This window comes from Myodes glareolus, chromosome 2 (assembly GCF_982192425.1).
Source record: "Myodes glareolus chromosome 2, mMyoGla1.1, whole genome shotgun sequence".
In the NCBI taxonomy this organism is placed as follows: Eukaryota; Metazoa; Chordata; class Mammalia; order Rodentia; family Cricetidae; genus Myodes; species Myodes glareolus.
Genome location: NC_142027.1, coordinates 24,359,092 through 24,381,826, shown reverse-complemented (window position 1 = coordinate 24,381,826; position 22,735 = coordinate 24,359,092). Strand labels below are relative to the sequence as shown.

Here is a 22,735-nt window from a genome sequence, read left to right as displayed (position 1 = left end):
ACACACACACACACACACACACACACACACACACACACGCCATGAAAACACAGATGTGTCTAATTCTGTGAAACAATTCATTATATTTTATCATTCCTCAGTTTTTAATCTCAGGGGGATAAAATTTGCCACTGTTCAACGGAGGACTCCTATCTAACAGCATCCAAAACAAGCGTTTTTCCACTGAAGAGACCCATGATCTATTGTGTTAAAATACTGTTTTTTAAAATGAGACATTATTACACACTGGCCTACCCACTACATAACTCACAGATAGAATTTTCAAGTATTATGAAAGGGTTAATAGATTCAGCAATGGATTCCTCTGATTTTACACTGAAAATGGAATAGCTCAAACCTACTTCAAAAAAAGCATGTGCCTTAATAATAACAATGAAAAATAATCCGTTTATCTTGAAGCTATTACACTAAGAATAAGTCCATGCTATTTAAACAATATTTTCAGGTCTCAGAAATGGTTTAAAGAGTATCTGTAACACTGGATAATTTGAAGGCACAGGAGTGTATTTGATACCTTAAATCTAGAGGTTTAAGGTTCTTCTTAATTAGGCATTCTCATTTGGCTTATTTTTCTTTTATTCAACACACAAAAGGCATGCCAGTCATTGGGCAGGGTGATGACAGAAGTTGTTAAATACTTTTCTAACAACACACAGTACCTCATTTTCATTTGCCTGCCTTAACGTTTGAATACCTTGAAAAGTCCTGATATTCAAAGGGCTGCAAACTAAGCTATAATTAAGAACAGAATAGAAAGCTCCATATAACTGAACAAACTTCATTAGGAAGCTTCCTCAACCAAGTCTATTTCATATAAACAAATGCTGCACCACTGTTAAAATACTGCTTATCTTATTCTGCCTGCTTCCTTTATTTACTCTGCGTTCTTCCCTATTCTTAAAAAAAAATCAGTAGCAACAACTAAGAAATACTAGGGGATTCAGTCAAGTATTGCAGTAATGCTTAATCAATACGGATACCTTTGTCCTTGACATGCTGACCAAGTCATAAGGCTACTGTCATGTGATATCATGTCATTTCTCCACCTGGCTCCTGACCTTGTCCTCTAAATGACCTAAAGCTTCCCTCAAGGAGCAGGAGGCCCCTCCCCGCTGTCTCAGCAAGGTCGAATGGGTCAGTTTGTCCTCATCTATAATCCACCTCCATTTGTCAGCAGGGAGGCTGGAGGAGGCAGGCTTGCTACAAGGGGAGAATGCCCAATTAGGCAGCTGTCACACAAAGCATAGGCTGCAAAATTATCCCCTGTCAAAAGAAAGAGCAGCTGCGGGTGCCAATTAGAGCAACCTTTCAACCCTTTAGGTACTGGAAACTACACAGAAGTAAATGAAGAACAATTAGTGATAACAAATCGATGAATTAGGACAGTAAATTAGAAATGACTAGCAGGTGAGCATGGGTCATACATGACATTTAGGGCATACCAGACTCCAGGCAAGGGCAAGACTCAGCGAACCACAGCACGTCCTCGCATAGAGATTCCCTTCCAACATGTCTTTTGGCAAACCTGAAATCCTTTAAGATATCCATCCACACCTAAAAATATATGTCTTGATATGTGGATCCTTTTTCTTTTCATGGACTCAAACACATGTTTCTTGACAGGAAGAAAATCCTGCAGAAGAACAGGTCTAATGAATTCTATCTAGACAGTCCTATACAATCTACCATGCTAAGCTCTCAAACTTAAAAATTTTAGTGAGGACCACAAAATCAAAAATATCTGTTAAAACAGTCAAGGTGAACATACTATACATCATTATAAACCACTTGGCTAGATTCTGCTTCAGCCCTATTTGAGGGAGCAACAAGGTCTGAATGCCGAGAAAACTGTTCTGCTAATATCATAAAATTGATATAAAATTTCTCTACCCAAATGTAATTTTTATATAAGGAAATAACTATTGTTAATAGTATGTATATATACATATACATATATATGTATATACAACCTATAAAGATAACAATACAATTACTGTCTTTCATTATTGGGGCTCAATACTACAGCAGTGTCACGCAGAAGTCTCAAGTAGAACAAGCCAACTCTGCTGGACTCTACCATGCTGGCTACTGGTTAGTTTGCACAGCCCACAACAGAAGGGGAGTCATGCAGAGTACCAAGCCCCTGTGAAAAGGGAATCCAATAAGGCTGCTGCGGATTAACGGACATGGTATCAGCAGCCTTCAAATGTCAACTGCGGTCAGAAACAAATTTTGTAAAGTTCATTTTAAATGCATTTCAATTCTTTGAAACTTAAAAAACCTGAATGATAGAGACTGGTGATTTTAAAGAAAAAGGCTAAAATGCTGTGGGAGCCACCTCCGTCAGAAATGGGTGATGTCAGGAGGAGAAAGGAAGGTGACCCAGCTGTCCTATACTCACCTCCCTCCAGCACAGCACAAATAAATCACAGCTGCCAGAGGGAAGAGTCCTTCCTGGGGCCATTTGATAAAATTTCCTGGATTTAGGTGTCCTGGAGAGAAAACGCAATTCAAAGTTTGTCTCGGGACTGAGATTAGATTTACAAATTATGTTCTGCCTCAAATAAATAAACTAGGCATTTACACAAATTTTCTTTATTTTAGAATGTAACCCTGCAATGTCAGACACGAAGCAAGCAAAGAAACAGCAAGCAGATAGGGAGGAAAGAGTTAATGCCTTCAGAATTCAGTTTCCATCATACATGGGTGACTATCTCTTTAAATAATTTAAATCCTCTCCATCAACTACAAAGCTGTTTTGAAACCATTTAGCTTTGTTCTTTACATGTGTTCTAATTAAGAAATGACCTTGTCATCACACACACCAGAAATCCGGGATTATTTCCTACAGAAAAAAAAATTCATAAAGCCCCCCCCCCCCAAAAGAAAGAGTGAAGAGGGGGAAACAGACTTCTTTCCCAGTTTCTCACTAAGGAAGTTTTTGGTTGACTGAATGCTGGAGCAGTTTCACTGCATAATTTTTTTGTTGTTGTTGCTGAATGTCACAGGGCGGGTTAGCGTGACCTTGAGCGGCAGCAGCAACCCAGCAAGGGTTGAGATGCCTGCAGGCGCCCTTGTACTGGATTTGCAAGACAAAAACCTTCAAACTGGCTGAAGGACATCTTAAATCTCTTCAAAGGTTTCCCGAACTAATCTGGGCTGCTCTTAGCAGGATCAGTGCCAGTGTGAGAAGCAAAATTAAAAACAAGGTCTTTGACAGGAAGTTGTCTCCCCTTAACCCTTCCAGGGCAGGACAGAACAAATCACAGGCATTCTGGAGGGATGGCTCACCTGGAAGCATTCTTCCCTAACAAATAATGTAAGCAAGAAAACACAAACAGGATAGGGCAACTATCAGCCCTCAAAAGTAAACAGTTCTTCCATTTTGCTTACAATGAATTCAAGTGACTATACATTAGCGTCATAGAGATAAACTTAACCTAGAGTTCAATCTTTTAGCTTTGTAGCACAATGATAGCCTAAGTCTATGACAATCATTCCACTGACATTAATCTAGCAGTTTTAGGTTGTGAAGAATAAGCTTTGGGCTGGTTAAACCACAGCCATCAGGCAACGGCACAGACCTCGCTACAATGACAAATAGTATCATGTATCCTGGAAAGGACCATGAGCATACTAAGAGGGGACATGAGGAAAACGTGGTAATGCCCAGTCCTCTTTTTTGTAAGAGGCAGGCCATTTTTGTCACTGTTCTTAGAGTCTCCACGCACAGACCACAAGAGAGAAGATAGCGGCAATTCAGGCTCGCCATGGCCGGAGCGTGTCTCCCCCAAATTTATAAGTTAGAAATTGCATCCTCAAATTCATTCACTAATGGTGCTAAGCAGGTGGCGCCTTCCCTGCAGAAGGAATTAGGATTAAAGGATGTCATGAAGGCAAGACCCCTATAATGGAAGAAATAAGCATTTAGCTGGTGGGGTTTTTCTCTCCCCATGTGATGGCCTCTGTGCTATGTTAGATGTCCCAAGAAGCCTTCACCAGAAGCCAAGCAAATGTCACAGAATGCTTGATCTGTACACAGGACCCCGAGAAACACTTTTGTTCCCCTTTCCATTGAGCCTTGGCTATTTTGCTAGAGCCAACAGAAAACAGAAGAAAAAGAAGCGGGTGTCTGGTCTCTCCCAGGCAAGGCCTTCGTAGTTTATTGAGCAGTGACAGCAGGCAAGTTGTCAAATCCTTATTCGAAAACTGAAACAAAAGATTGTTCAAAACAGTCCTCGCACCCAGAACGCAGTTGAGAGGAATAAACCGGGCACTGCTGTTTCTGACCGGGAGACGGCTCAGCAGGTAAAGGCGCTTGTTGCACAAGCGAGGCTACTAGAGTTTGATGCCTGGAACCTAAATCAAGGTAAAGAGAGAGAACAGAGCTGCTCCCTGACCTGCACATGTGCACTCCATCCGCACAATGAACAAAACAGAGTAGTTAGTGTAAGGCTTGGAATTCATGTCGGCCCAAGAGGTTGGAAATTATTCCCTTCCGAAAAACAGAATACGTAAACTCAAGATTCTGCTGGATTATCAGTCGCACACTCACTTGAACTCAGGTATGTGGTTGCCAAAAATAGAGGGCGAGGGCTGCAATGCCTGGTGAGCATATACCAAGATGGCGCATTGCACGTGCAGATCCTTTCTTTGCTCTCAGCACAAAAAGTCGGGGATCATACACTACTAAGCATTAGGATGAAAACATGTAACTACTATGTATTAGGATGGAAACATGTAACAGGTGCACTGAACATACCGGGTAGGAATATCCTGGGTTTTATTCCCTGTGTGTATGCAGATGGTGGTGAACGGTGGCTAAAGATAGGAGTATGTGCTAACCCACCAGAAGAGAATGGCAACTATTCTGGGCCACAGAAATGTACTTGAAGGCAGAGCAGAGGAGGTGGAACAGGAAGGGGTGACTATCTCTTGTGTCTGGAGATTAGGCTAACAATGCTACTAGGACCAAGGCCTTTTGAGTCAAGGCCATGCCAAGGATCTTAGGCCTTTATCTGGTGGGAATGGAAGGTTTAGAGGAAATGATTTGATTAAATGATGTTTAAAAAAAAACAAAACAAGCAAACAAAAGAAGCTGTAGGGTTGTTGATGGTTTAGAGAGAAGATGGGTAGACCAGTTGGTTCAGAGAAGAAATCAGTCAAGTTAAGCTGCAGGCAGCAAAGTCAAAACCATCTCAGAAAATAATGAAATCAGGATTGAAGATTTAAGACACAATTTGTGTCACAAATAGTGCTACAAAAATGATGTTCTTGAATGGTAAAAGAGGAAAACAAAATAACTACCAGATTTCTTAGATGTATAAAATATTGTGTTGATAAGATCTGCATGAAATTTCAAGGAAGTAAGAATTTAAAATATTAACTGGATGTAATTCAAACACAATCTTTATTACTAGGCAAAGGCTTTGCTTGTTATAAAAGCAGTATATACCATTTTATATCAATGTGAAGGCACATTTCTGCTTTCCTTCCTGTTTATTTTGTTTATATGAGAAAGGGTCTAACAATCTACACAGTCTGGGCTGACCTTGAACTCATCCTTCTGGTGAGCAAGTGGAGTAGAGGTCTGGCTTCAATTATTACACAGTTGCTGAAGCTAAGAGTTTCGTACAACATTAGTGAGGGAAAAACCTACCTGGAAACATTTACTGAGAGCCTACTATGTTTAGAAGAAAAAATTAAGAGAATAGAAGACTCCCAATATTCTGTGGACTTCGTGTTGTGCCTTGAGATTATCGCTGGCAATCATCCTAAATCCCCAGCTCCCACCATGACATCACCATACAATAACAGGCTATGAGCTGTTCGTAAATCAAGAGTCTGATGAGTAGTCATTTTGGGATTACCATTTAGCTGCAAGGTCCACGCTTGCATTCCCAGAACTCTCAGGAAGACCCAGTACTCAGGGAATTGAAGAGTCGTTAAATCCTCTAGAGACTGACTGTCCTGCTAAGACCTCAGAAAGAATTTAACAGAGTATCAGCCAAGGTAAGGGAGCAGGGAGTGAAGAAAAAAAAGCAGGAGTCACTAGGGCCAAAGAAGTATCTGCCAGAGAGCAAAAGGAGAGCCAGCATCTGGGGTCAGGCTGAGGCAAGAGGAAGGGAAGGACACGCAGAGGAGAAGAGAAAGAAAGACTTTAAGGGGAGCCTACAACTGTCCCCAAAGAACGCAGACTTCATCGTAAGACTTCATTAATGGCCGAACTTCCCACAATCTCTCGAATGGGAAGAATTTCCACAAGAGAAGGACATGGAGTCTCACCAGTCATAAAAAGGGACAGCTCCTGAAAGCCAGGGTCACTGACAGTGCATGACTAGGATTGACCTTATGAATGTCCACAAATAAAATAACTTCTCCTTGAGTAGGCATCTCTGTCGTATGACTGCCACGCTGACACTGGTAAGAGGTTCCAGCACATTCTATGTCTAGACATTAATAGAAGGGTGGGTAACACGATGAACTCTGTTGAAGTTCAGAAGAAAACTTACAAATCTAAAACACAAAAGTTGGGTCCCATTTAAAAAAAATGCAAAGAACATTCTGCTGGAAATCTGGAAAGTGCATACTCATAACAGTGATCTCAGAATATGGGCCAGGGTGCTCAAGGGTCCTTATTCAGGGTTCACAAGAGGTCAAGAAGGCCTTCATGAGAGTAAATGCTGTGTGTTCTGGCGCCTCTTTCATGTGTGTACCATGATGTGTGCAGTCATTCAGAAGCCACGTGCCATTGTTTTAGTGACAAAGGAATTGCATCTTTGAGCATTTTTGCATTTCAAACTTTTCTCAGTTAAAGTTTCTCATATGGGAAATAACAGGGGTTATAGCTGACCTAGACAAAAGAAAAAACAAAAACTCACTTGGGTCCTCAAATGATTAAGAATATAAAGTAGATCTAGGAAGTTTAAGCAACACTGATGATATACTGGGGGGAAAGGCCGGGAGCAGCATGTTGACAGTCTTCAAATGGAATGTTTGTTTTCTAGTCCATTGTAACTATGCCAGATAAAGAATGTCCCCAGTGCAGGGTGTGGCTCAATGGTGGAAGAACTGCCTAAAATGCACAAATCCTTAGATACATTCTATGTCTGGTACCACAAAAGGCAAATAAAAAAAGAAAAGGGGGGGTATTCTCTGTGTTGAAATATCCCCAAGATTTGGTTGAAAGAAAAGGGGTATCCGTTTTAAATGAATAGAAGACGAAGGGGGAGTTGGAACATTTTCCATCTTTGCAGTTACATCATTCCAAATTCACCATTAAGATGGTCTGGTCAATGCTGATGAAGAAGCTGCTGTTTGGTAAGAACTGAGGCTGCAAGGATAACCAATGGCACACCTGTTGGCATGAGTTTTACAAGCTTTCCAATCAACAACATACTGGGCTAACGGTCAAACAAATACACGAAGAAAATGAAGAAAGCACTGAGGTTAAACACATGGGCGGGGGAGAAAGAGAAGGGAACCGGTTCTAAAGGCAGTAGTCCAGGAGGTGGCACGTGATTGGGCCAAGGGCGCTACCAACTGAACCGCTTTAGGGGATGAAGGACCATGAGATCAAGAAATAAAAGATAAACACAGCGCATTCTAAAATCCCTGTCACCTCCTCAAAGAACAGAACCTGCTGGTAAGTAGGAACTTTCCCCGGGTGGGGCACTACTACCATGGCCTGCGAGTGTCTGGTGCAATATCTGGACATGCAATGTGTATGCCTTTTGCTTCATTTCCACTGACACACCAGAAGCCTTGGAGAATCAGAGTGGACGCTATGAGAGCACAGAAATGGCCTGCAAACACGGGAGAAACTGAGCCTTCACTGTGCACACACGGGAAGGCACTGGCCTGGAGGAGAACTTGGTAGGTATGACAAGGGGAATGTAGGACACAGGACTTCTCACTGCTGCTCAGGCCACCCCGGGAACCAGCTTTCTGGGTGGAAACACAATGGGATCAGCAGCTTGAAAATGGGAGTTAAGTCTGATACCAGAAGTGGAAATCGTGACTACCGAAAAAAAAAAAGAACCCTTGCTGTTAGAAACACGCCATGTTCAGATGGCCAAGAGTGCACGCATCAAGACACTTAGCCACCCAAATGAAAAAGACCAGGGTCTGTTCAAGAAAGTGGGCTTACAGCTGGTTCCGCATTATTGTTTTATTGACGTCATGTGGACCCATCACAGAATAGCAGAAATTCCAAGCACATCCGGAAGTTTAGTACAGGAAAGATTTCCCTCCCAAATGACGCTAGTCGTTTTAATTATTCGTAAGAGTCAAGGAACAACCATTCTTTACAGATATCAAATTCAGAAGGAATGTTAATTATGCTTTTCCCATTGTAATGATGTCAGGATTAATTAAGAAGGTTTTGTTGGCTTTCTATGGTTAAGCTGTGACAACCACTCAAGTATCAAATGTCTAGAAAAACAACACAAATAAATCACAGTTTTGGAGGAATCTGGTGGTTAAGACATTGGGGCAAGGACCTTGGTAAAGGGTCAAGGCTAAGCCTCTGAAATCAGATGGCTGGCTGTGAGAAAGGGAATTATAAGTAGATGGGAGTAATGTTGGAAATTAACAACACTTCATTTGAGCCAAGCATCAAGATCCTCTTACCAGGGTTGCCCACAGCCAGCGACGCTCCAATGGGGCAGCCAAACCGGTTGGTGGCGGCCAGCTTGACTTATGGTAATTAATTCCAATTAAATTGACTGATCTGGGTTTTGCCTAGACCACATTCCTGCAGCCTTGTGCAGAAGTTGAGATGCTCTGACAAACTGCTATGTGCTAAGCAAACGGTAATGCATTATTATCTCTACACAGCCAAGGGGTTGCTTTCCAGGTTAAGTCACCTCGGGCCAGCACGGTTAGTGCAAAGTGAGGTGCTTCAAGACCAAGACAGCTCCACAAAAGATTTCTGACACCATACTTCTACATTATTTCTTCTTATCATTATTGTTGTTAAACTCTCACTGCAGTTAGCTTTAAATTAGACTTTACCACAGGTGGGCACATACAACACAGTGTATAGTACCTAGAGAATTCTATAATAGCTGACGTCAGGCCTCCACTGGGGAGGGGGTGCTCTCTGGATCTGAAGGAGTATTATTTTTTTAAGACTATTTATTTTTTTAAGTCTTCTTTTTTATTTGTTTAACGTGAGAACACATGCCAGAGTTTGTGTGTGTCAGCGAATCGTTGGCGGGAGTGAGGTCTCTTCCTACCACGTGGGTCTGCGAGACTGAACTCAGGCACGGCAGACCACGTCCTATGTACTGCGGTGCCGCTTGCCCCAGTAGCATTTTAGAAAGTTTTAGGAAGACATTTCCACATATTTTTTCTGCTAACCCAGGCAATCCAGCGGCATCCCAACCTATCAGAACCAACTAAATCTTTATCCATTTTTATGTCTTTATACAAATCGCTTTTCCAACATAAAAGTTGAATACTCTAAAAACTGGTTGAAAGTCACCTATGATTTACTCAGACTAGGAAAATTACATAATATACAAATCTTCATAGTGTAAAGGCCTATCTCAAAAGCAGTTCCTTCTGCAGAAAAATTATTATGTTCAGATATTTAAGATAAACTGACTCCTAGTCAATTAACATCAAGTCTACCCAAGATATTCATTTTTTGTTTAATTTTTTTAATAATAATAAGTCAATGATTATTGGACAAAGAAAGCAGGTTGAGCTCAGTATAGAGTCCTTCAAAAATTCACCTACTAAGGGTCAATTTCTTTTGTTAGTTACTACCTAGGATGACTCCATTTCTTGAAGGAGCTGAGCTAACAAATATGGAAAAAAATAACATAGGACATTAAAAGCTCCAGACACCTTCCATGCTTTATACAGTTTCTAATATTTAATAATCTAATCATTTCTTCAATCCACTTCTTCATTAAAAAAATACATTACCGCTCTTAAAAGTATGACTGGTTTTTTGTGTATGTTTATATAATAAACTATGATAAAGAAAACATATAAATATCTTCAACTTGTCACACACTGGCCTACCAGGTCTTGCTTAGGGCGACACTGTCCCATTATTGATGTCAAGCCTGCTAAAGATATCAGAAAGATCAAAGCTTACTTGGCCAGCCATATCAAAGCTTACTTGACCATGGCTCTGATGAACATGTGTTCAAATATACATGTGTGTATACATATATATATATAAATTTGTGTATAATATATATGTATATGTGTATGTATAATGTGCCTCAGGCTGGCTTGAACCTTACTGTGTAACCGAGGGTGGTTTTGTACCCAGTCTCCCGCCTCTGCCTCCTCTGTGCTGGTGGTACAGCCCTGTGCATTCAGTCTGGTTTTATGCAATGTTAGGAATTGAACCCAGGGTTTTGTGCTTGTACTTTATCAACTGAGCTACATACCCAATCCCAATAAATACATTTTAGAAAATAAAAACCAGACATATCCACCTTAAAAATCTTGAAATTGTTAAGTGTATGGAAAAGATCAAAAGTAAATAAATAAGTAAATAACTATCAATGATGAATTTTTATATATTCAAAGTTGTCCACTGTTCTCAGTAATCTTACTTTACTTAAAAGGAAAATCTACATGATAGCACCCCTCCCCCACATCGTTTCTTGGGATAGGCTGCCTCTCACCACTACCTGGCGGCCCAGCCTGGGGTCAATACCCCTGTCTTAGTCTCCAGTGCCAGATTCCAGGACCACCGCAACAGCTAAACTTGCTGATTTCCTAAGCCTTTTGTATTGCCTATATGTTTATCCGCTCACCACCAGCGTGACTGCGGCTTCTGGTAACTCAGTAAAACAAGGGTGTTGGCAAATGCCAACAAACTCATTGCACCTGGGAGGGGCCCTCTTCTAAAATTCATTTTGGCCAACGTTAAAGTTGAGAAGGGAGTCCAAGGTTTCACCATATAAATAAATAAAGTTTGGCATGAGAACACATAACATGCATCAACAAAATAACTCTTGCTAATAAACAGCAGCAGGGTCCATGTAAATTCTTCCTCGGAGGAAGCGAGCAGATGTGAAAAATGAGAAGCAACCAAACACTGCTAATTTTACGCAGTTTTCAAAATACAATGCTTTATGGATTTTCTTGGCGAGAAGACAAACATTAAGGAGAACAGTTAAGTTACCCTCACTGCTAGGTTTTCTGAATAGAAGTTGGCTCAAAGTTACCATTCCTGTTTCCCAGTATCACATCAGTTCAAACAAAATGGATTTGGGGTGCAGCAGCTACTTCTTCTGACCAGAGAGGTCTCTAGTTCTCTAGCTGAACGCAAACTCCTCCTGAGAACTTACAAATACAATAATGGATGGCTTTCCTTTCTCTCGCTCGCACGGACTGCTGAAGACCCGGAATAAATCATGGGAGCACCAAGGCTGAAGAGCAGGCCTGTCGTTTCGACTGGAGTTTACTAGTTGTTCGTTACTAGTTACTAGTCTGTCGTTTCGACTGGGGTTTACTAGTCACTTGTTACTAGTTACTAGTCTGTCGTTTCGACAGGAGTTTACTAGTCGCTTATTACTAGTTACTAGTCTGTCGTTTCGACTGGAGTTTACTAGTCATTCGTTACTAGTTACTAGTCTGTCATTTCGACTGGAGTTTACTAGTCACTCGTTACTAGTTACTAGTCTGTCGTTTTGACTGGAGTTTACTAGTCACTCGTTACTAGTCTGTCGTTTCGATTGGAGTTTACTGGTCACTCACCTCCTTTGTTAACTCAAACCAAATGTTTCATCATTTCTCAAAAATGCCTTACAGGAGGTAACCACTTTATACAAGCAATGGCAGACCCAGCCTATGACATGCTCACAATAATTAAACACTTCCATTTTCTTCTTCAAACAATAACTTTTTGCATGAAATTACATTACTATTTCCGATATTAACCTTGCATTTTTTATGGATTAGGGCAGAAAACAAATCAAGTATCATCAACACAAACCCTATTTGTTCATGCCATCTCTACAGAAGTAATCTACCCGTCTCTGTTCACAAGAATTCACCATTTGCTTACATTTTACTGCAAATTCCTTAGGCTGGATCTCATATGTTTTCTTAACCACACTGCCTAAAGAAATAATTCAAACAGGTAAAACACAGACTACAGACCTGGTAACTGTAACTGAGAAAGAACTGTCTTAAACACATTAAAGCCACAATGAGGAAGCCAAAGAACAGAGGCGAAGGATTCTCACCGTCTGTCTCCGGGCTGAGCCTCTGCTATGTGGGAAAGGAAGCTGAGAAGGTTGCTGAAAACTGGCTCTGATGTCATCGGAGTCTTCAGATTCTCCCGGCCTCCTCGGTCAATGGTGCACCTTAAGAGCAGGAAGAGGACAGTTGGCAACCATTACAAACCGGATTTAGGAATACTATTTTGTGACATTCAATACATTTATCTCAGAATCTTTCATTGTTCAAATTCAATGCAAAAATATTTGACAGACAAATGTAAAATTCTTATGACTATCAAATTATTAAAGGGATGAAAAGGATCTTGCTGTGGAGAAATACATCAGCTTCTTAGAAGGTGCTACGACAAAACGAACCACAACAAGGATGTGCTGTTGCTACAAAGTGCTGTTCAATTACTTAATTGCAAATTTCCTAGTGTTCTGACAAATTCATACGTTATGATCCACCCCATAGCTATTATGTACCCCTAAAGACATCTTCAAAACGAATATAAGAAAGAAAAATGGCTGGAGGTTTTCTTATAGTAATTTTTTTTTCTTTTCTTTTTCTTTGTCCAAGACTGGGTTTCTCCGTAGCTTTAGTGCCTGTCCTGGAACTAGCTCTTGTAGACCAGGCTGGTCTCGAACTCACAAAGATCCGCCTGCCTCTACCTCCCAGGTGCTGGAATTAAAGGCATGTGCCACCACTGCCCGGCCTTACATTACATTTCTTCAGTTTCAAAATACCAGCAGTTTAACTTTTCCAAAATAACACTAGTTGCCTTACGTTTGTACAAAGTCGGTGGGGCAAAGTTAGAACCAGGTTTGGTGTGAACAGTGTCAGATTAGAAAAACAAAACAAGCAAACAAAAAACATCATTGCCCAGATGAGGTAAACTGAGGCTCATGTCCACGCAACTATTAGAGCCCAGCACTACTATATCAATACAGCAATGATGAACAGAGAAATTATCCTTGAACAAGAAACTAGATAAAAGCAAACATGCTAATTGTAATTTCATTTGCATACAATCCTAGACAATGTAAATTAGCCTACTATGAAAAAAATGAGGTAAATGGGATTTCCTGGAAACGGATGTTACACAGGGAGGGAATTCAACAGGTGTCATCTTAAATTGTGGTCATGGTCTCATTTTGACTTAAAATGCCACAAAATGGTTTATGCCCCTTAATGTGTCAATTGCAAACCCAAGACTTACCCTAATTTAGAAGAAAAGAACAATGGAAGGCATGTAAAAACATTTAGCAAAAAAGAATGTTTATAATATGCATTATTTCTAACAGCAAAAATTAGGAATAGTTATCATATGTTGATATAAAAAACTCCTGAAACCAGTTAAATAACAAACTATTATACCACTGGATAGTATGTAAGGTATAGTGTCTTATGTATAAAGGATTATATAAGGAAACTAAATTACACTGAACGATATTTATTAAGAATTAAAGAAACAATCCTATGTTTAGCATAAATGGACTTTTGCATGAAAACTATACAAAAATGAAGGCATCTTTTCCCCTTTCGAAAAGAATATTCTTTCTGTTGATATATATTTTGTAATTTCTTCAATAAACAGACAAATAAAAAATGAAAATAACAACCAGGAAAGCTTGTGCCTGCCTAGTAGAGGTATAAAACAAAGGCAGCTAGAGGCAACCCAAGTCAGAGGTGGTTCTGCTGCCTCCACCAGAGTGACCTAAATAGGGAGGGGAGGGCGAACCGGAAACATGGAAGCAGTCATTAAGCCGCATGTTTTCTCGGTTACCCAGCAGTTTATTAGGCTTGAGCATATTTGATCGTTATAGTGAGGATATACATATATAAAGAGATGGAGGAGGGTCCCAAATTCTATATTCTAAAGTCAAAGCAGACCTTGACGATAAATTCAGAAAGGAGTGCTCAGAGAAGTAAGATGGGAGGATCGCGTTTCTTGACTATATACAGAAGGAAGTTATTATATATGAACTTAAAAACAACCCACTGTTGCAATTATATTTATTAGAATACTGTAGGCACCTTGGAGATTCGCTACATCCTAATGCTTAGCTTTTGAGCTGTGCCCAATAAAAGTTCTAAGTCCACCTTGCCTTGGAAGAGAATACCAAACCTCTGACATCCTACTAAATGCAGGCTTTGAGTGCTCTTACATTTCTTCTCTTCTTGAGAAGTACCATTGGTCTTTAAATTTGGAAGAAGAGCATGACCTGACAGTGTTTAGGAATGCAGCACAGATGAAATTTTACAATCCTATGCTTCAAGGAATACTGTCCTTAGCAGGGTCCCCAAACACGGATATTCTATGAAGAATACCACACACTCCTGACAAGAGCAAAAGGAAGATTTGTAATGTGCCACATTAAGTGGCTGTCCAGGGTCTGGTGATGATGGTGGAGCATAAGGAGCCTCCACAGCATGCATCTTGCTTACACTCCAAGGGCAGAGAGCTATCACAATTCGGCACAACCGAAGCTTCCTGCACATAGAACCCTATAAAACTATTAGTGCTGTTTAATGGATAGGAAAACTGAAATTAAGTAATCCCAAATAACAAAGCTAAAGAAAGCTAAACAAAAAATCAAACCCAGATCAGGTTTGCACCTCAGCCTTTAGAAGGCAGAGGCAGGCAGAGCTCTGTTCAAGGTCAGCCTAGTCTACCTAAGACTTGTCTGAAAACACACACACACACACACACACACACACACAAAAACAAAAGAAAAAAAAGAAGAAACCAAAACCTGGGAACATTTTACTTGAAAAAAATTCCAAACCTTGGAAATTACCCGGAACATTAATAGTAAGTCTTCTATAGTAATATCTATCTACAGCCTACCCAAATAACAAAGACACTGGAAAAAAAAATCAGATCTATCTATTTCAATGACTGCTCTCCACCAGTATTGTTTTTTTTTTTCCACCAGTATTGTTATATGTCTTTTGAGCTATGTAGGACCACAGAAAAAGTTGTTATGGGAATAAATGTTTAAGTGAGTCTCAAACAGAGTTCAATGGTTCAGATGTGTTTTGAACTATAACAATAGGAAACACATTTTCGAGAGGAAAATATTCATTCACTATCAGCTATGATATCAGAAGATCTGTGTGCTGCTGTTCACACTCGGCTTTGCGTTCGTTCACTTGCTTTACCTCTGTGCTGGACACCGCCAATTGCTCTTACTATACAGCTCTTACGTCAGGTGGTTTGCCATCACTAATGTGCACTGTATTATTTGTTTCAGAGTTAAAACCACCCTTCCTTGCTGGTTTGAAAACAGGTCAATTCATACCAATGGTAGAAGATTGCATACTTTGCTCCCTAAGGTGGAAAAGTACTGTACAGTCAATGCAGAACACAAGAAATATGCAGACAGCTTGGAGAAAGTTAAAATGATCCTATCTGGGTGCTAAAGAGATGACTGAGTGGGTAAGAACACTTCCTCGTCCACAGGACCTGAGGTAGAGTCCCAGCAGCCACCCACAGGGCAGCTCACAACCACTAGTAACTCCAATTCCAGATCTGACGCCCTTCTCTGCCTTCACAGGCACCCAGCACACACATGCAGGTGCCTAGGCATACGTGCAGGCATACACCCACACAAAGTTTTTTTTTTTTATAAATTATCCTCTTTGTCTCTAGGTAGTGTGATCCTGTATATCATCTACTGTATATCTCCTGAGATTAAGAAAACGTTTACAAGTTTAAGAAAAAGTTTACAAGTGTAGATGATAAATAACAAGATCTAAGAATTGCACCTCATCTACTTGCTAACAATAAAGTGATTGCAAAAACTGGATATATTTGCTTAAGTTAAAAAAAATAAATAATAAATAAAAGATAAGAACAACTTTGCCATCAGTGAAAAATCAGTACAGTACTCTGTCAACTACTAAAACCTGCTAAGAGAAATGAAAATGATCTAGCGAAAGACACACACCACTGTTCTTCTAGGGGACTATAGATTCAGTCTGACTGCAAGGAAAATTATGATTTTTCTCAGTCACTCCAAACTGACCCAGCAAACATCATCATGACTCTTTTAGTAGACATCAGACCTGAATGAAGTGGAAGCTTACATAGGCAAGGAGATCTAAGACCATTTTGAACATGGAGATAAACACTGGAGAGGTGGCTAGGTGGTTAAGAGCACTGGCCGCTCCTGCAGAGAACCTAGGTTGGATTCCCTTGCTGGGCAACTCACAACTGCCTCTAACTCGCTCTAGAGCAGTGGTCCTTAACCTTTTAACCTTGATCCCTTTTAAGGGTGACCTAAAACCAATGAAAATGCAGATATTTACATTACAATTCATAACAGTAGCAAAATTACAGCTAATGAAGTAACAGTGAAAATAAGTTTACGATTGGGGGTCAGCACAAGATGAGAACCGTGTTAAAGGGTGGAGGCACTAGGAAGGGTGAGAACCCGCTGCTCTAGAGAATCCAGCACCCTTTGTCAACTCTGCAGGAACCTGTGCTCTTGTGTACATATCTCCATACACATGTACAAGTACACACCAAATACAGTTTTGAAAAAATGAAGGTTAACATTAAGATCCTTGCTATAAAGCTAGCGTGAAACCAACACAGTATATGTAGTGCAGGCATAAGGCAAGATCTACACAATAAAAAAGAAGTGGGGGGGGGCACCAGAATAAAGACTCAGACCCAAGGTTGTTTTATTTTTGATAAAGGTGCCATAGAAATTTCAGGGAGAAAGCACAATCTTGTAAGTAGATGGTCATAAAAGCATTAAGTACACAGGAGTAAATAAGTAAGTGCTAAGCCTTAGTTTACTAGCTATAAAACTAATTATCTGGACCACTGTTTGAGCCAACAAAAAGACCAGTACTTCGAGAAGAAGGAATGGGGGAATTTAGGTTGGAGGAAGGTTCATTATGCAGAGCAGTAGAAACACAGCCCATAGAGCGAACAACTGAACCTCACCGGAAGTCCTCAAGAGATATCTGCTATCTAAAAAGCCAGCAACAGAGTGGGAGAAAGTGTTTGCGACTCTTTACATGATAAAGACATTACATCCTAGGACTGAAGAATGAGATAACCTAACCAAATAAAAATAAGTAAGCTGGCCAGGGACTGAAGAGCACTTCAAACAATGCTAAGCCTACATGCGACAAGGTGGCCATCATAACTACGCACTAGAAATGCAGATGAAATGACGGAATCAAAGTGCAAATACACGAGAATACTTCATGTTTTCAATTAAAAAAAACCAAAGTTGGAAAAGATGAAGGGTGTTTTTTGTTGTACTAATTCACTTTCTATTGTAATAAAACACCAGCAAAAACCCACACTCGGGAGGAAGAGCGTCACTTCATTTTATCCGGTTAGGGTCCATAAATGCGGGAAGTCAGGAACTCAAGCAGCAACTGAAACAGGCAATGGAGGAGTGCTGTTCACCGGCTTGCTCCTCCAGACTTTTTCAGCCTACGCCCCTACCCAGGACCACCTATCCAGGGTGGTACCACCCACAGTGGGCTGGGCTCTCCCATAACAATTATAAGTAAGAAAATGCCCCCAGCTTGCCTACAGGTCAGTCTGGTAGAGGCAGATGTTTTGTTTTGTTTTGTTTTGTTTCTCAACTGAAATTTCCTCTTTTCAGAAGGTCCTACCTGCTTGGGTCAAGCTGACAAAAAAGTGGCCAGGCCAGTCCTTCACTCCTGATGAGAACATAAGGGCCTGGCTACTTGGAACAAGAGCAATTTCATACAGTTACGTGTCTGCGGACATTCACAATGTCCCAACAATGTCACACATGGTTATTTAAGCAAGAGAAACCAAAGCCCCGTTCAAAACTTGTATGCAAATGAGATCAGTATCAATCCTGTTAGCCAAGACAGTAAGCAAAACAAACATCCACTGATGAAGGGATAAATCTAAGGTGGCAACCAAAAACAAAACAAAAACAAACCCAAGTCAATAATGGCTAGGGAACAAGGCTCAGAGATTAAAGATAAGCTTAAGGAGAAAGGTCCTTATTTGTACTGCCTTAGTCCACTTACACAGTACAGGGAGAGGAGCTGATCTGAGGTAGGGAAAGGAGATCACTACCTAGGCAGAGAGGGGACATGATCACTGTAGATGATCAGGGGAGCACTGGGGAGAAGACCCTGGTCTTCTACACACATGCGCGCACACACACACACACAGACGGTTGCAATGACTGAATTACTGATATCTAGAAAACTTACTTGAAATCATCAAACTCCATATCTGCTAGAGTGTGAACTATGTGATGCTTCAATTACAGCATTGGCTGGAACAAAGACTTGAGAAAACACACACTACAACGTTTAGCAAACTAAACTGCCTTAAAAGGGATCTGATTAAAATAAGTCATGCTTTTTTTTCATTATTTAAAGAAAAAAACACAACCTAAGAAAAAATACAACATATTACAACTACTCCTTAGAGAATTCTGGCGCAGCCTCAAACTGGCTCTCCATGAACACTGCAGGGGGATCACAGCCTATTGCACAGTCACTCCGGAAAGAGTTAAATAGTTCCTAAAAAAATTAGCAGCTGCTATATTCCCCAGAAATTCTAGCTATATGGAGAAAAGAAATGAAAACTTCGTTCACATAAGAACTGCCATCATCCCACCAGAGTTATCATAGCAACAATCAGCTGGAAACAATCCAAGTGTCCTTTATCCACACATGTGTTAAATAATACGTGTTCAATCTCACCAATGGAATACTATTCAACCATAAAAAACGAATGAAGCTTCCAGGCATTCTACAAACACATTAACTGTATTACAGTTACGAAAAACAGTGCTAACAAAAAAAGCACATTGGTATGAAAAATAAACAAACAAACCAAAACATGCATGAAAACACTCAACAAAACATACCTGAAGAACAGAAGTAAGTTCTAAACAGCCCCACTGTTGTCTGGGAAAGAATGTTGGAGACGTGAACAGTAGAAACTAAACAACTTACCTTATCATGATCAGGAAGCCCCAGTGGAAGAAAACAATTCCTCCTAAACCCAGCCAACGTGCCACACAATGTCAATCTAATTTTCAAAGGCTTTATAAACTTGACTCCGATCAGACCGTAAACAGCTAACTACCGAGGGGCCTCACTCTGACAAACACCAGGCAGGGCTCACTAAAGAGCTCTCAAAGTGAAGTTAGTGACGTTAGTGTGCTTGGGGAAATAGACAAGTGACCTCTGGCTAGGAGCTATCACATGGGACACAAGCTGCATTGTAGATCACTGTAGAGAAGAGAGTCATTCCGTGTCCTGAAACAATCAGTTACCTACAGACTGAACGAAAGAAACGGAATCCCTACTGTTATCACAAAAAAAAAAAAAAACAAATTCCAGAGGAATTAGAGTTTCAAATAGGAAGGTAAGAGTCTAATATTTTACACATGATACATAAGAGATTATGAACCCTGAGCTGGGCCTTGTGCAGGGTGAGCAAAGAAATTGGGGAATTCAAGGCCGTCCTCAGCTATACAGCAGGGTCAAGGGCAGTTGGGCTCTTGTCTCAGAGACAGAGCAAGAGAGTAAGACAGAAAGAGAATACAAACGGTCAGGGAAGGCTTTTAAAAACACAAGAAGGGCTACCTTGAAAGCATAATAAATTCAATTGCATCAACATTAACAATTTCCATTCATTAATAAATATAATAAGGAAAAACAAAAATATAAGCCATAAAACTCATGGTTAAAAAAAATAGTACCTATGTTGTATGCAAATATACATGTGTGTTTCCCAGAAAATTTTATTTTAAAAATAAAATGCAGAGAAGGTAGCCTTAAGCAATTTTCAATTTGTATGTGCATTATTGAATAAAAAGTTTTAGTAGACAAGAAGAGCCTGTCTTTCTTTCCTCCACTAAAAAGAAAAACAAAACAAAACAAAAACAAGACAACAACAATAGCAAAACTTTAAATCATTATTATTTGTAGTGCTGGGGATTAAAGACCTTGTGCGTGCCAAGCAAGCTCTGTGCCGACTGAGCTCTTCCCCGACCCACGTATAAACACTTCATGTATAAACACTTCAGGGAAGAACATAACAATCATAAACAATGATGGAAAAGAATGTTTAACGCCTCATTAGGAAGCACAGAAAAGCAAATGAATACCACAAAAAGATGCCATCTCCCAGGACTCTCTCTCTTAAAGCCCTCAGGATGTACTGCCACTATCCTTTTAAAAAACTAAATAAATACAATACTTCTTTACTTAATAAATAACAACTGGCTTCAAAAACAAAAAGAAAAATCCTGTTCACCCCTGATAGTGCCTAGAGTTGGCAATGCCATAGCTGAATGGCACCTTCTGCTATAATACAGGAAAGATAAATTGGGCTAACACTTTTTAAAAACAAGTTAGCACAGTCTCAAATAACAAAATACGGTCTACACTTCTCTACTGGGTATATAACCTCAAGTCTTACCTGTATGAAAACACATAAAAACCAATGTTGACTCCGCCATTGCTTTCTAACAGCTATTGTGTGTGTGTGTGTGTGTGTGTGTGTGTGTGTGTGTGAAGTGCATTGTATATATCAACACAGATACAGCTGTTGTCATTGTAAGAGCAACGTCCCACACAGGCTCACATAACTGAACACTGGGTTCCCAGTTGGTGGCACTGTTTAAGGGGGTTATGGAACCTTCAGGTGGTGCAGCCTCACTGGAGGAAGTGCACCCTCGGGCAGGCTTTGATGATGTACTGCCTCACCTCACTTCCTGTGTGCGCTCCTGGTGTGGGAGAATGGTCTGTATTCTGTCAATTATATTTTAAATAAACGCTGATTGGCCAGTAGCCAGAGAGGAAGTATAGGTGGGACAGCCAGACAGGAAATAGAGACGGGTCAATGATAACAGAATTCTGGGAAGAGGAAAGTCCATTCCTCTGCATTCCTGGCCCAGCCACTGAAGAAGGTACTGAGCCATGTGGCTAACACAGATAAGAATAATGGGCTAATATAAGTTTTAGAGTTAATAAGAAGCCTGAGCTAATAGGCCAATCAATTTATAGTTTATGTAGACCTCTGTGTGACTTCTTTGGGACTTAAAGATTGTGGGAGATGGGCAGGACAGAAACCCTGACAACACCCTCCCTCTCTCTCTGTTGCCTGTTTGTGGATGGAAGATGTGACCTGCCAGCTTCCTGCTCCTGCTACCTCATCTTCCTTTGTCACAATGGACTCTAACCTTGGGAACAGCCATGGACAGAATGAACTTTCTCCCGTAAAGTCCTTTATCAGGGCAACAGGAATGTCACGAATACAAGACCAAAATGAAGCAAGCAAACAAAAACACTCACACATCAACCAACAAGGGAACAGACACATCACACAGCCTAGTGTTATCCAGTAGAGAAAATAAATGGACTAGAAATACAGCAGCATAAAGGATTTCCAAAAACCCCACAATGAATTAAAAAGAAAAGATCTCAGGAGACTATGTACAAAACACCATGTTTCACGAGACTTAGCAAAAGCACAATTTAAATTACATAGCTATTTAAGTATCCAGGTGAAAAAAAGAAAGCAGCACTATTAAGAACAATGCAGGTTATTTACATAAAGTTCAGTAGTGGTCTGGGGTTGCGAACAGTGGTAGGGCAAAGGTGTGGGAAGGACTGACGCTGACTTCCGCAGTAGACGGCCAGTTCTTGGGATAGCATTTCAATATTGTGCCTCATAACGTAAGCACAGGTGAGCATCCTTCATCTGAGAATATGAAATCCAAAATTCTTCACGACCTAAAACTTTTAAAGCCCCTGGCATGACATCGAAAAAAAATCCCAATTTTGGAGCATCTCATATTGTTAGGTTGTGAGCCCCAGCAAAATCCATGCACATATTTGAAAATGGCATGAACTCTGAAGTCTGGAGCACCCCTGGCAGCGGATAGTCAAGTGTGTCCCCATGTGCAGTGAGCCACAATAAAAATAAAACGAGCAGCTGTTATTTGGCAAATGGGACTCGACTGTGATAAGAAGCTGTTGAGATAGGCATCGTTTCAAAAATTTCCACACATGCACGCTAACCACCAGGCAACAGGGTTTTCCCTAATTAGCAATAAATAAATAACAGCAGCAGTATATGAAGAGACGCACACACTCACAGGAACATGGGAGCAGACCTGCTTACAGCTTTACTAATCTAAGAATAAGGATAACTCATTAGCATCGGGGCACTGAGGTCTCCAAAGGATATAAATGCCCGCTTGCTTGTGGCTCATGCCAGAGTATCTCAAGGGAGACAGTCATGGGAATCACCCAGTGCTCCTCAGGAGCTCCCACGTCTTCCCAGGTTGTCCTCCCCAGTCGGTGACACAGTCATAGATAATGTCAGCAAAAGGGTCAGAAGAGAAGCTTAACTCATCCTTTACAGCAAAGGACTTGCCCAACAAAGAATTCCTTATAGACTACTTTTAGCCCCAAAGCAAATAAAATCCAGTGTTCCCAACGGCACTGCTTCAGAGGTGGGGGCCTCTCACTCAAGGAA

At 40.6% G+C, this 22,735-nt stretch overlaps 1 protein-coding gene across 4 annotated transcripts in view; it reads right to left on the bottom strand.

Moving 5' to 3' along the window:
- The window catches only part of Nrip1 (nuclear receptor interacting protein 1), an 81,583-nt gene that overhangs the window by 27,779 nt on the left and 31,069 nt on the right, over positions 1–22,735 (bottom strand). For all 4 annotated transcript variants that reach the window (XM_085685702.2, XM_085685700.2, XM_048422373.3 and 1 more), the window contains one exon: positions 12,243–12,362. The gene's annotated coding sequence lies outside the window, so the exon portion shown is untranslated. The remainder of the gene's footprint in view (positions 1–12,242; positions 12,363–22,735) is intronic.